The following is an 11,485-nucleotide window of genomic DNA, read 5'->3' on the forward strand; positions in this document are numbered from 1 at the left end:
CTGTTTTCGATATTCAAGATATGAAGCTTTATGATTATTTCATATCTTGAATATTGAAAACAGATTAATAAAAATTTGATACCGAATTCAATACGATTTAACAAGTATGCAATTGCAAGAAGCCATAAAAATTGCTCTTTCTTTTTTTAGTGTTCCACAAGCAGAGAAGCTTCCAATTTCTTTCATCGAAATTAGGACGTCGGTTGAAAGGGCCTGATATAAATGCCGTTACATTAATTAACAACACCTTGTAGGCCTACAACATTCTTTTCGGAATTAAAAGCAGTTAGATAGATTAAACAAAACTATCCGTCACAATGCATATATATATATATATAACGGTCTGTATTAGGGGAGGAGATCTACTTTTCTGTATTCTGTAACTCTATTCAGTTAGAAATATATGCCCTTCTCTGTAAAGTTCTTGGGTTCAGTTCCTGCATTTGAAAACTTCCATATATAACATTTTGACAATATATATTGTCTTGTTTGTATCAAGAACATACGCATGACGACAATTCTCCGTATAGCCCCTCTTTTTTATTCTGTCACTGTACGACATAAATGATACCAAGTTTAAAATAAGTATAAAACTTGGAGAAAAAAAAGTATTTCTATTTTCTTCGAAATAAGTTGGATAGCTGGGATAATAAACAAAAGTAAAGATGACATGAGGTACATTTTATCATATTGTCCTTGTGATTCAAGGTACTAGTAATAAGGAGCTGAACGTTCAGTTTTATAACAGTGACAGTACCGGTAGCTAAACGAGATTAAGAGAAATCTGAAATCGGATAAAATAAAAATTTGATCACCAACAAGATTTTATCATTGATTACTCATTTGTCCAACAAAATATAGAAAGAAACATTGCTTATCAATCAAATGTTTTGGTGAATAATGAAATATATTTAATATATGGTGGTACTAAAAAAATGTTATACCCTGAAAAATTGAAGACAATGTCTTCCATCCTCGAGCATCAGTGTGGAAATTTAAGACGTACGAATTATGACAATGTTTTGGTTCTGCAAATCCTTACAACTCCAATCAATGGTCAATTTTTATATTTTGGAGTTATAAAGATACCTAAGATTTGAAACTCCATCAATCAAGGTTGCATTCGACTGATTTGACTATTTTTGGGTGTCATTTTCGTCATATAGCTCATCAACTCTTTCTATTCTTTCATATCTTTGGATTTCAAATACTTGTCGCTGGACGGAAATGATGAAGATAAATCAAAAATAGTGCTCGCTTCGGACACATGGAATTTATAACTTTTTTTTTTACCACTATTGCTGATCTTTTTGTTGCTTATCGGATTATCGTGGTCTGACATTTTTAAGGTGAATAAAATTAAATAATTGCTGACGCAATGCACGAGAAGGATATAAGGTTAAATTTGCCTACAATTGGAAACGAAATGATAAGTTAACTCATAAAAGACCGTGATTTTGGCAAAAACAATGATGCTGATGAATGTATAAAATTTGCATCGCTTATTTCATTTGACCAGTTGCGTTTACAACCTATTTGAAAGATCAACGTTTCTTTCGAAATGATCTACTAGAATATTGTCAATAATGAATTTAATATGCAGAAAACGTAAAGTTTCATTGATCTTTAAATCATTTATTTCTGTTAATTTCAATTCACCTTATTCTTAATTTTCAATTTTTTTTTTTTAATCTATAAACCCCCTCCCATATCTTGGATTCTTTCAAAAAAAGTTTATGATATTAAAGCGGAATACGATACATAGTACTTTTAGTATAAGAGGATCTACAAAAAAAAAGCTGTGGTCTTTACTGGTTGTCTAAAAATCAAAGTTGCGAGATTAATAGCCTACAACTAACCAACACAGAGGATGAATAAAATATCTATGGAAAATGATTTAATATTTTATACTTTGCTGTATCATTTTTTGCCGTGTCTCTCTCATGATTGTTTTTTTATATATTTTTATTGAACCTTTTTAAATTCTTTATGAACGACAACGCATGTAACATCTTATTTAATTTTTTGAATATTCTTCTCCCGGTCATAAATCTGCATGAAATATTAATCACTGTACGTTCAGAAAACATCAATCAATAAACAAAATCTCCTCTAAAAATGTATTATTATACTAACTGTAAATATTATCAAATAAGTGATGCGTTTAAATTTTAGTCAGCTTTTATCAGTTACACAGTGTGTTAGTGACCTAATAAGAAAAAAACGGGGTCAGTAAATTCCATAAGGGATTTGGGTGAAAATAGAACCTCATATGGAATTTATTGACCCTGTACATATCATATTTGGTCAATAAAACACTGTGTAACGAATTTATCTTGCCGACTATCTTTGTTTGTTGAATTTTAGACTGGAGTTTCATTTGCATTAAATCACATCTACTTCTTATTATATTAAAGAGTTCAAGTGTTCAATTTTAAGAAACATACTTCCATTTAGCTGCTAAAAAGACTAATAGACAATTCTCGGTATTGAGGAATATCAAAGGAAGTAACCCATCAAGTTACAAGATCATACAAGTTTTGTGCTTCGGCTTCGAAGGAATTTTTCAAAACAGTTCAAAGCAAACAAATCATGCGTTATACACCATACTAGTGCATTTTGAAATTAAAACCGTTGATTTATATATATGTTTTCGATATCAATATAACCACATCAAAGATAATTCATGGTAACACAGATTGGTAAATAGGATGATGACGAAAAGGAGGAGGGTTCAGTGGCAAATTATATGCGTATTCGGGTTGAAAGCATGTTTATACGATTTTATTATTTATCCTGCTTTGTACAAGACTGAAACGCTGAGTCTATTGTTTATCGTACTAGTTTACACAGAAAATGTCAATTTGAAGATGTATCACCTTAATTTGTGTTAAAGATATAAAAAAAAAAAACTTGTATATATATATAATGCAGACATGACTGAATATCATACTCAAATTTCAACTAACAAGAAAAGAAAATAAAAGTTTACGTGCATCAATAAAAAAAAGTTTTTAGAATTTTGGCATTGAAAATCACGACGTCAAACGAAATAAAATGACGTTAAGTTGGGTTTTTTTTTATTGTTTTTCATCTAAACTGTCTCGATCATTACAAATTAACGGTAGGACATTACATGCTAAAATGTATATGGTGGATAGAATACACTATGAAGATGTTCTATGTTCTTTATAAACAAGTTTTGCTGCAATTTATATTTTATCATTTTTTAATCTGACGTTGGGCGCTTTAACGGAGAACTAGTGATACACGTGGTTTGTATTAGTAAAAAAAAATACCATTTTGAGGTTATTTTTAAACGTTCACCAACTTTCTTTGCGAACATCTGAAATTCAACTTTGAACTCCAGAAAACCATAGTGTTATATTATAAACGACTCGAAAAAGTCTAGGAAATTATGTGTCATTATGTTGTTACTATGGATTCAAAATGATAGGTTTATTTTTTTCAGAATAAAAGTATTTTAAGTTTTTTTAAACGTTTTTATATGTAATAGTATTATAGTTTAAACTGTGTTGCTATGGAAACAATTTCCTGGTGATTCACAACTTAACTACAACTTTGAAAAAAAGGTTCAGTTAGTTTCTTAAATGTGAACAAAAGTAGGAAAACTAAAACACTCATTAATTTGCGTTGTATACACACATGTGTATATATAAATTATTTTGCTAGTATAGTAAATCGATAATGGTGTTACCACCTCAAGGAAAAAAAACTATTTTTCTAATAGGGATAAAAGTGCTGATTATGAAGAAATTTCAGTCTGTTTTCATGATAATGAAAAATATACAAGAAAACAATTACTCAATCTAGAAAAAAAAAATATAATCATTATTTTCTATTGAATTCGCTGTCATGGAAACAAGCAATCTATTTTCAACTAACTGATGAATGCTGATTTTTACAAATTCGTTTTAATGAACTTCGAAACATATATCAATGAATGTATACAATTTTGATTACAGTATGCAGGTTTTCTTGTATTTGAGAAATATTAATAATATTCCAGGCATAATAAGTGATAGTGTTGCAATAGAAACAACAAATAATATGCATAAACATTGACAACACTTTAAAATAGACTAAATCTCTCAAACAACCATTATTGTTTGTAAGTGTTCAATTTAATACAGAGTCAAAAAACGATGCTTATTCAAATGATGTCGTTCAGATAGAAGATAAAAGTGCCACTTGGTGTTGACAGTTTGAAATTATGGCTTCTAGCTCCTAACTATTTACACATACCATTAAGAAGATACAATCAGAAAATTGACAGTTACAGTAATGCCAAGCTACAAATTGTTAGTGTGAGGCACGCAAGAAATACGTTCTAAAAGAAATAATGTCGTCGGTTTTTGTTTTGTTTTGTTTTTGTTTTTGTGTTTGTTTGTTTTTTGTTGGGTTTTTTTTTTTTGGGGGGGGGGGGGGAGGGGGCGGAAAGATATTGTAAAAAAAATATCGATAAGTTGCAGTTAACTTTAGGTCCAGTGTTACACATTTCGTGCATATTTCAGAAGATAACAACATCAATTAATTTATTAGGAATAGTATAGGCCCTGTGCTAGTCTACTGACCAACAATTGAATAAAGGTTATAATTTGATACAATATAACACAATACAAAAGAACAAAAGGAGTCAGACGTTACAAAATTGAAAACAACACATTTATCTAATCGTCTTAAAAAAATGATCATTTAACATCTATACTTTCTGTCTATAATGAACAGATATATCATGTTAAGGAGGGTTTTTCGCAAATACCCCTCAAGAACATGCTACATCTGTTTAATTACACCGAATGTTAATGTTGAAAAACGCATTGATGATCGTGATGTTACAGGCGTCCAGTCTGATGGAGTATTTTTTGGCAAATACCACGACAGAGAGGTAACAAAGGCAAATCCTTTTTGAATACCCCGGCGGCGTTATCAAATGAAAGATATTAATTTGATAACAGAAAATTGGTAAAAAATACAATGGATATCAACCAATCAAAACCCAGGATTCTTACATAAGGTGTCAGGAATATGGCCATTGTTATATTATAGTTCGTTTCTGTGTGTGTTACATTTTAACGTTGCGTCGTTTGTTTTCTCTTATTTTTTAGTGTTAATTCACATTTCGATAAGACGTGTCACGGTACTTGTCTATCCCAAATTCATGTATTTGGTTTTGATGTTATATTTGTTATTCTCGTGGGATTTTGTCTGATGCTTGGACCGTTTCTGTGTGTGTTACATTGTAGTGTTGTGTTGGTGTTCTCCTCTTATATTTAATACGTTTTTCTCAGTTTTAGTGTGTTGCCACGATTTCGTTTTTGTCCAAGGATTTATGAGTTTGAACAGCGGTATACTACTGTTGCCTTTATTTGTAATTATGGAAAAAATATCTACATAATGAGCTGTTTATTTTTCTTATTCATGTTAAACTCAATGTTGAAATGACAAAGCATGTATAGATATTTGCTCTGTTTGATATTTATATTATTTGGTGATGAGTATTTATATGAATATCATTTTTGAGTTTCAGTTGAGAAATTTTGTTTATCTTGCAATAGGAGTGGCTTAGTATGTCCATATTGAGTCCCATACTATTATTAGGCAGACGTCAGTCGATACCCTGATATATATATATTTGTTTTGGGTAATAAATACGGAAAGCGTTTGACATCTTTAGCCAAACAGATTTATAATTTTTACATAATTTAATTCATTGTATGATGATTCATATTCTAGACGCCAGTCGGTACTCCTTTCTAATATAATCCACCAACAAAAAAAAATGTGAAGCTTAGAAATGGAAAATTGTTAAATACTAAACTCGTTCTAATGGTATCTACACGTATCAATCTTCAAAATCGCCTTTCAAAAAAACCCACCATAGCTCACATCTTTAACAATAAAAATCGTGGTTACCTGTCCATCGATTAGTGGCATGCCTAAATATGACTTATATGTGCCCGTCTTTCCACCAACAATACGGTAAGGTCCACGTTTAATGGTCGCACATTTTCTTAAAATTTTGAAACTAATATAACTTGAAAAAAAAACAGTATTATTTATTACTCACATGAAACAAATCGGGTATTCAGTACGTGGGTCAACCTGGACTATATGTATATAAACGCACACAAGAACATCTGTATCGTTTTAAAAGACTCAATAAATTTAAAAGTATCACTTGTCAACATCATAGGAAGCACAATCATCCTTTTACATATTTAACAGTTCAACCTTAGGACGTAGTAAATAAGCAGCCTTGTGAATCTCATTCACAGCTTGTACGATCAAGAATAATAATTGAATTAAATTTGATAAAAAAAAATTAGACAGTCTACCCTCTCGGTCAAAATGATAATATCATGAGCATTGGTAAGATATCAATAACCGATTTAGTTAACATCTTGGATATAGTTTCTAAAACAATTCGTAAAAAGTTATCAAAGGTAACAGGATTAAAATTTAGTACGTCAGACACGCGTTTCGTCTACATAAGACTCATCAGTGACGCTCATATCAAAATATTTAAAAAACACAAAGTTGAAGAGTATTGAGGATCCAATTTTTTTTTTAAATTATGCCAAATACGGCTAAGGCAATATATGCCTGTGATAAGAAAATCCTTAGTTTTTCGATAAATTCAAAGTTTTGTAAACAGGAAATTTATAAAAACAAAATGACCACATTATTGATATTCATGTCAAAACCGTTCTCATGGTCGTAGAAAAAAACGCAATCAAAGAAAATTTCGAACCAATCATACCAATATTTCGGACCTAATTTATAATTAAAAAAACAACTGCAGACATTATCTGTTAACAAAGCTCTGTTCATTACCGGTCAATAAGTTATTTTTTTTTAGAGGATTGCAACACAATTTCATTAGCAGTCCTAAGTATGAAATCGTTCAAATTATAATGGCATATTGTTATTCTCAATTGTTTCCCAAAATTAATCGCCCTGAAGATCATAAAAATCATTCTATTAAAAATAAGTATGCCAAGTATGGTTTTGATTTTGTAAATATTGCCGCCATTTTTAACGACCATTCTGTTAAAGAACAAATTCCTTGAAATTTGTGTTTGATTATAGCCTATTGTGTACATATGTTAATATCAGTGAATGTACACCTACTTCATGTAATTGCAGTAATTCCAAATACATTTATGGACCCTTTTCTCATGTTATAACAGATCTTCACATCGTTGAAGACCGAGAGTTAAAATCATTCCTCAGTAAAGGACCAAAATATCGTCCCCGTCAATTATTAATAGGAATGAGTGTCGTAATATACGACTCACTCCTTACTTTGAAATGGATAAAACATGAAAAAGCTTGATAAAACATCTTTTGGACTTTTTTTTTAATTCAGTAATGAACATAGTTGATATGCGTATTCAATATTTTAAAGAACATTTTACTCTTAACAACAACCACAATAAACCTTTATCTCGTATCAAACATAAACTAAAAGAACTAGACAAGGAATTATTTTGTGTCCCGGCCGATACAGCTGCTATTTATTTTATTATTCTTTGACGTAAATTGTACATTGAGGTTTTGAAAAAAAGAAATCACCAATTTACCAACATTCCAACTGACTCCTTTTTTCAGAAAACGACACCTGTAAACTTGTAGCTACCTCTTTACAAGCATAACCAAATACAATGAAAGTCTTAACTATGTATTAACTTCGTAAAGATACACAAAGCACCTTACAAATATAGATTTATTCCGTCTGCAAGCCATTGTTCCACTACAAAAGTGTCTATTATTCTTACCAGTACACTTGGTACAATCAAAAACCTGATAATAAATTGTTCAAATAAGGCCTTTGAAAATAGTGGAATTTATTATTTTTAAGTGTCAAAAACACGTTGGAAGTACTTAATAAATTGCATGCTTATATTGGGGATTTTGGATCTGTTCACAATTTTAATTTTTCTACACTATATACCACATTGCCTCACATTGTCGTTAAGAAAAAATGCACCCACCTAATTAAATGAGCATTTAAAAAGTCAGAATGTGAATACATATGTTCAAACTCTTTTAGGTCATTTTTTAGTAGCAATAAACAAAAGAACTATGTCAATTGGACATGCTTTGATACTATATATGCCCTTAAATTTTACTAGATAACATTTTTTTTCGCTTTGGAGATTCCCTATATCGTCTGAATATCGGAACTATAATGGGGACTTACTGTGCACCACTCATTACGGACCCGTTTTTGTATTGCTATGAGTTACAATTAATGACAAAAATCAACAAAGACACATCATAACAACATTTGATACAAAAAAAATATAATACTTTTAGATATTTGGATGATATATTGGCTCTCAATAATGACGACTTTAGTATGTATATTAAATACATTTATCCTGCTGAACTTCCTTTAGATTAAGCTAATACTAACAATGACCACTGCCCTTTTTTCGATCTTGATATCTATATCATTAACGGAAAGCTTATACTAAAATTTATGATAAAAAAAGATGATCTCTCATTTCCTATCGTTAATTATCCATTTTTAGAAGGTGACGTTCCCTTGTCACCATCCTACGGTTTTTATGTATCTCAACTTGTACGTTTCGCTCGTGTATGTTACACTGTTTTAGATTTTGACGAGAAAAATTTATGTATTACTGAAAAATTATTACACCAGGGTTTTCGATATCACAAACTATTCAAAACATTTACTAAATTTTATCATCGGTAAAAGGACATCATTCGTAAATATAGCTCAACATGCAGACTTCTTATACGTTCAGGTATTTCACATCCATTTTTTTATGGAAATATTCTTTATAAAGCATAAAGGTGTCAGTATTCACCTCAAAAACTAACAAAACCTTTGAATAGACTTAATAAGAAGGGATATAGTTACGATACTGTTGTCAGGTCATTGAAAACTGCATATTTTGGCGTTAATATTGATTCACTTATAGGGTCTTTGCATCGGAACTAAACACATTTATTCAAAAAACAGTTTTTGGCATGACACGGGTTATGTTCCTCTCATATATGCTATGATGGTATGATACTTAACCCCTCACGGGGAGGATTGTGCCTGATATTCATATGATAAAGACATAATTGTTCAATCAGTTTAATTAAATTCTGGAGCTGGCATGTCAGATAATTGCAAGTAGTCTGGTGTCATTTATGTATTATTGTCATTTTGTTTATTTTCTTTGGTTACATCTTCTGACATCAGACTTAGACTTCTATTGAATTTTATTGTGCGTATTGTTATGCGTTTACTTTTCTGCATTAGCTAGAGGTATAGGGGGAGGGTTGAGATCTCACAAACATGTTTAACCCCGCCGCATTTTAGCGCCCGTCCCAAGTCAGGAGCCTCTGGCCTTTATTAGTGTGTCTTGTGTACATTTTGGAGTTTTGTATGGTGTTCATTATCCCTGAACTAGTATATATATGTTTAGGGGCCAGCTAAAGGACGCCTCCGTGTGCGGGAATTTCTCGTTGCATTGAAGACCTGTTGGTGACCTTCTGCTGTTGTCTGCTCTATTGTCGGGTTGCTGTCTCTTTGGCATATTCCCCATGTTCATTCTCAATTTTACCGTTTTTCTTTTAGCATTACAATGTGTTGCACGTTATTGATTATCTCACAAAATATGTTGATTTTGTTTCAACATTTTGTGGAGATTATAAAATTAAGAAAATTATAATAGAAAGTTAATGTAAAACTCTGGAGGTAAAGACATATTTGACTCAATTAATCATGCCATGAAAAAAAGTAGAATTACAAAGGAATCTCCAAAGAACATTTAAAACGGAAACGGAAACTTGACTTGGAATATGCATTTGATGCAAACGCAAATCCAAAAATGCATTTTATTAAGACATTAATCTCATAAAAACATCTAGGAGTTATTACCCTGGAAAAAATTAACACAATTTATTAAAAATTGTATCTCGAGAACCAGAAGTCGTAGAGACCTTGGACCTTCACCAATAATCTTTAATTCATGTGACCTTTAATATTCAGTCAAGGTCAAAGGTCACTGAGTGCAAGAGAAAATTACGCTGTAATTTCAAGCTTGCATATTGAGAAAACGATAAGAGTTTGCTGCATACTTATAGCGTATAAAATGTTTCTCTCGATGAGCTCTACATTTTATATGATGAGTTCAAAAATGTCCGACTGTCTGTTCAAAAGTTACAACGGGATGATTATTAAAAGTATAGTATTTTGTGTATATCTTTTTAAAGGTAACAGATATCAACCTACTGTAAACTGCAAAGATGATCAGTAATTCAAGACCTTCAATTTGAGGTCAAAGTCAGGTCATGATGAAATTTCACCTTGACCTTCACATAATACTATGACCTTGACCTTGTGATATCTGAAAGGTCAAATGGTCCTGAGTTGAATGAGGATAGTCCCATGTCTCTACGACTTTGATTGCAAAAAATATTTTTTTTAAAGATAGGGTTGTTGTATATCAAATGAAAGGTCATGATGTGTACATTTAAAATATCAAATCCGACCTCACAAAATTAGATGGATAGGGTTATTTAGTGCAAAGATCAAACTTTTTAGAACATAGCGTTGTCGCATATCGAATGAAAGCTCATCTACTCCATGTTACATATATCATACTGCCGACCTCAAAAATGTAGGCAGATGAGGTTATTAAGTGTGAAAAGCAAAAAGTTTCAGAACGTATGCTTGTCGTATATCAAACGAAAGGTCGTACAAAGAACATTACGAAAACATCACTTTTACAGGAAAGACCTTTCAATTGTTTTACAAACAATTGAAATACTAGTTTTTCTCCTGTTTTTTTAAGGTCTTTCCTCTCCGTGAGGAAAGACCTTATTGTTTTTCTCCTGGTTTTTTTTAAGGTCTTTCCCCTACGTGGGGAAAGACCTTACTGTTTTTCTAATGTTTTTTTTCCAACATTTTTTTGACATGCCCTCCCCCTGTTTCTTTTGATGTCATCTAGACCAAATATGGATCATCGATAGACCTCATCATGAGGTATTACCATATGAGGCTGCTTAGGATTTCATCATCCCCTTAAGAAGTTATCTCCCTTTTATTGATTATTTTCAACATGGCCCCCCTCATTGTTTTTGAAGATATCATGACCTTCTTTAAACAATAGTTAGATCTCATCTTGATGTGTTACCATATGAGGCTGCTAAGGATTTCATCATTCCCTATGAGAGTTATGTCCTCTTGAAACAATTTCTTTTCTTTGCAGTTTTCTCAAAAAGTATTAGAGATAGAATCGATTTGAAAACGGCAACATGTACAAGAACAGATGGCAATGTTAATTAACATATACAATCATTTTGTTATTAACCCTTATAAGGAGTTATTCCCCTTGAAAAAAATGTGTACAATTTCAGAAAAATTGTATTTCCAGAACCGGAAGTCGTAGAGACTTGGAACATTCACCAATAATCTTTAATTCGTGTGAACTTTAAT

This window comes from Mytilus trossulus, unplaced genomic scaffold (genome assembly GCF_036588685.1).
Source record: "Mytilus trossulus isolate FHL-02 unplaced genomic scaffold, PNRI_Mtr1.1.1.hap1 h1tg000122l__unscaffolded, whole genome shotgun sequence".
NCBI lineage: Eukaryota > Metazoa > Mollusca > Bivalvia > Mytilida > Mytilidae > Mytilus > Mytilus trossulus.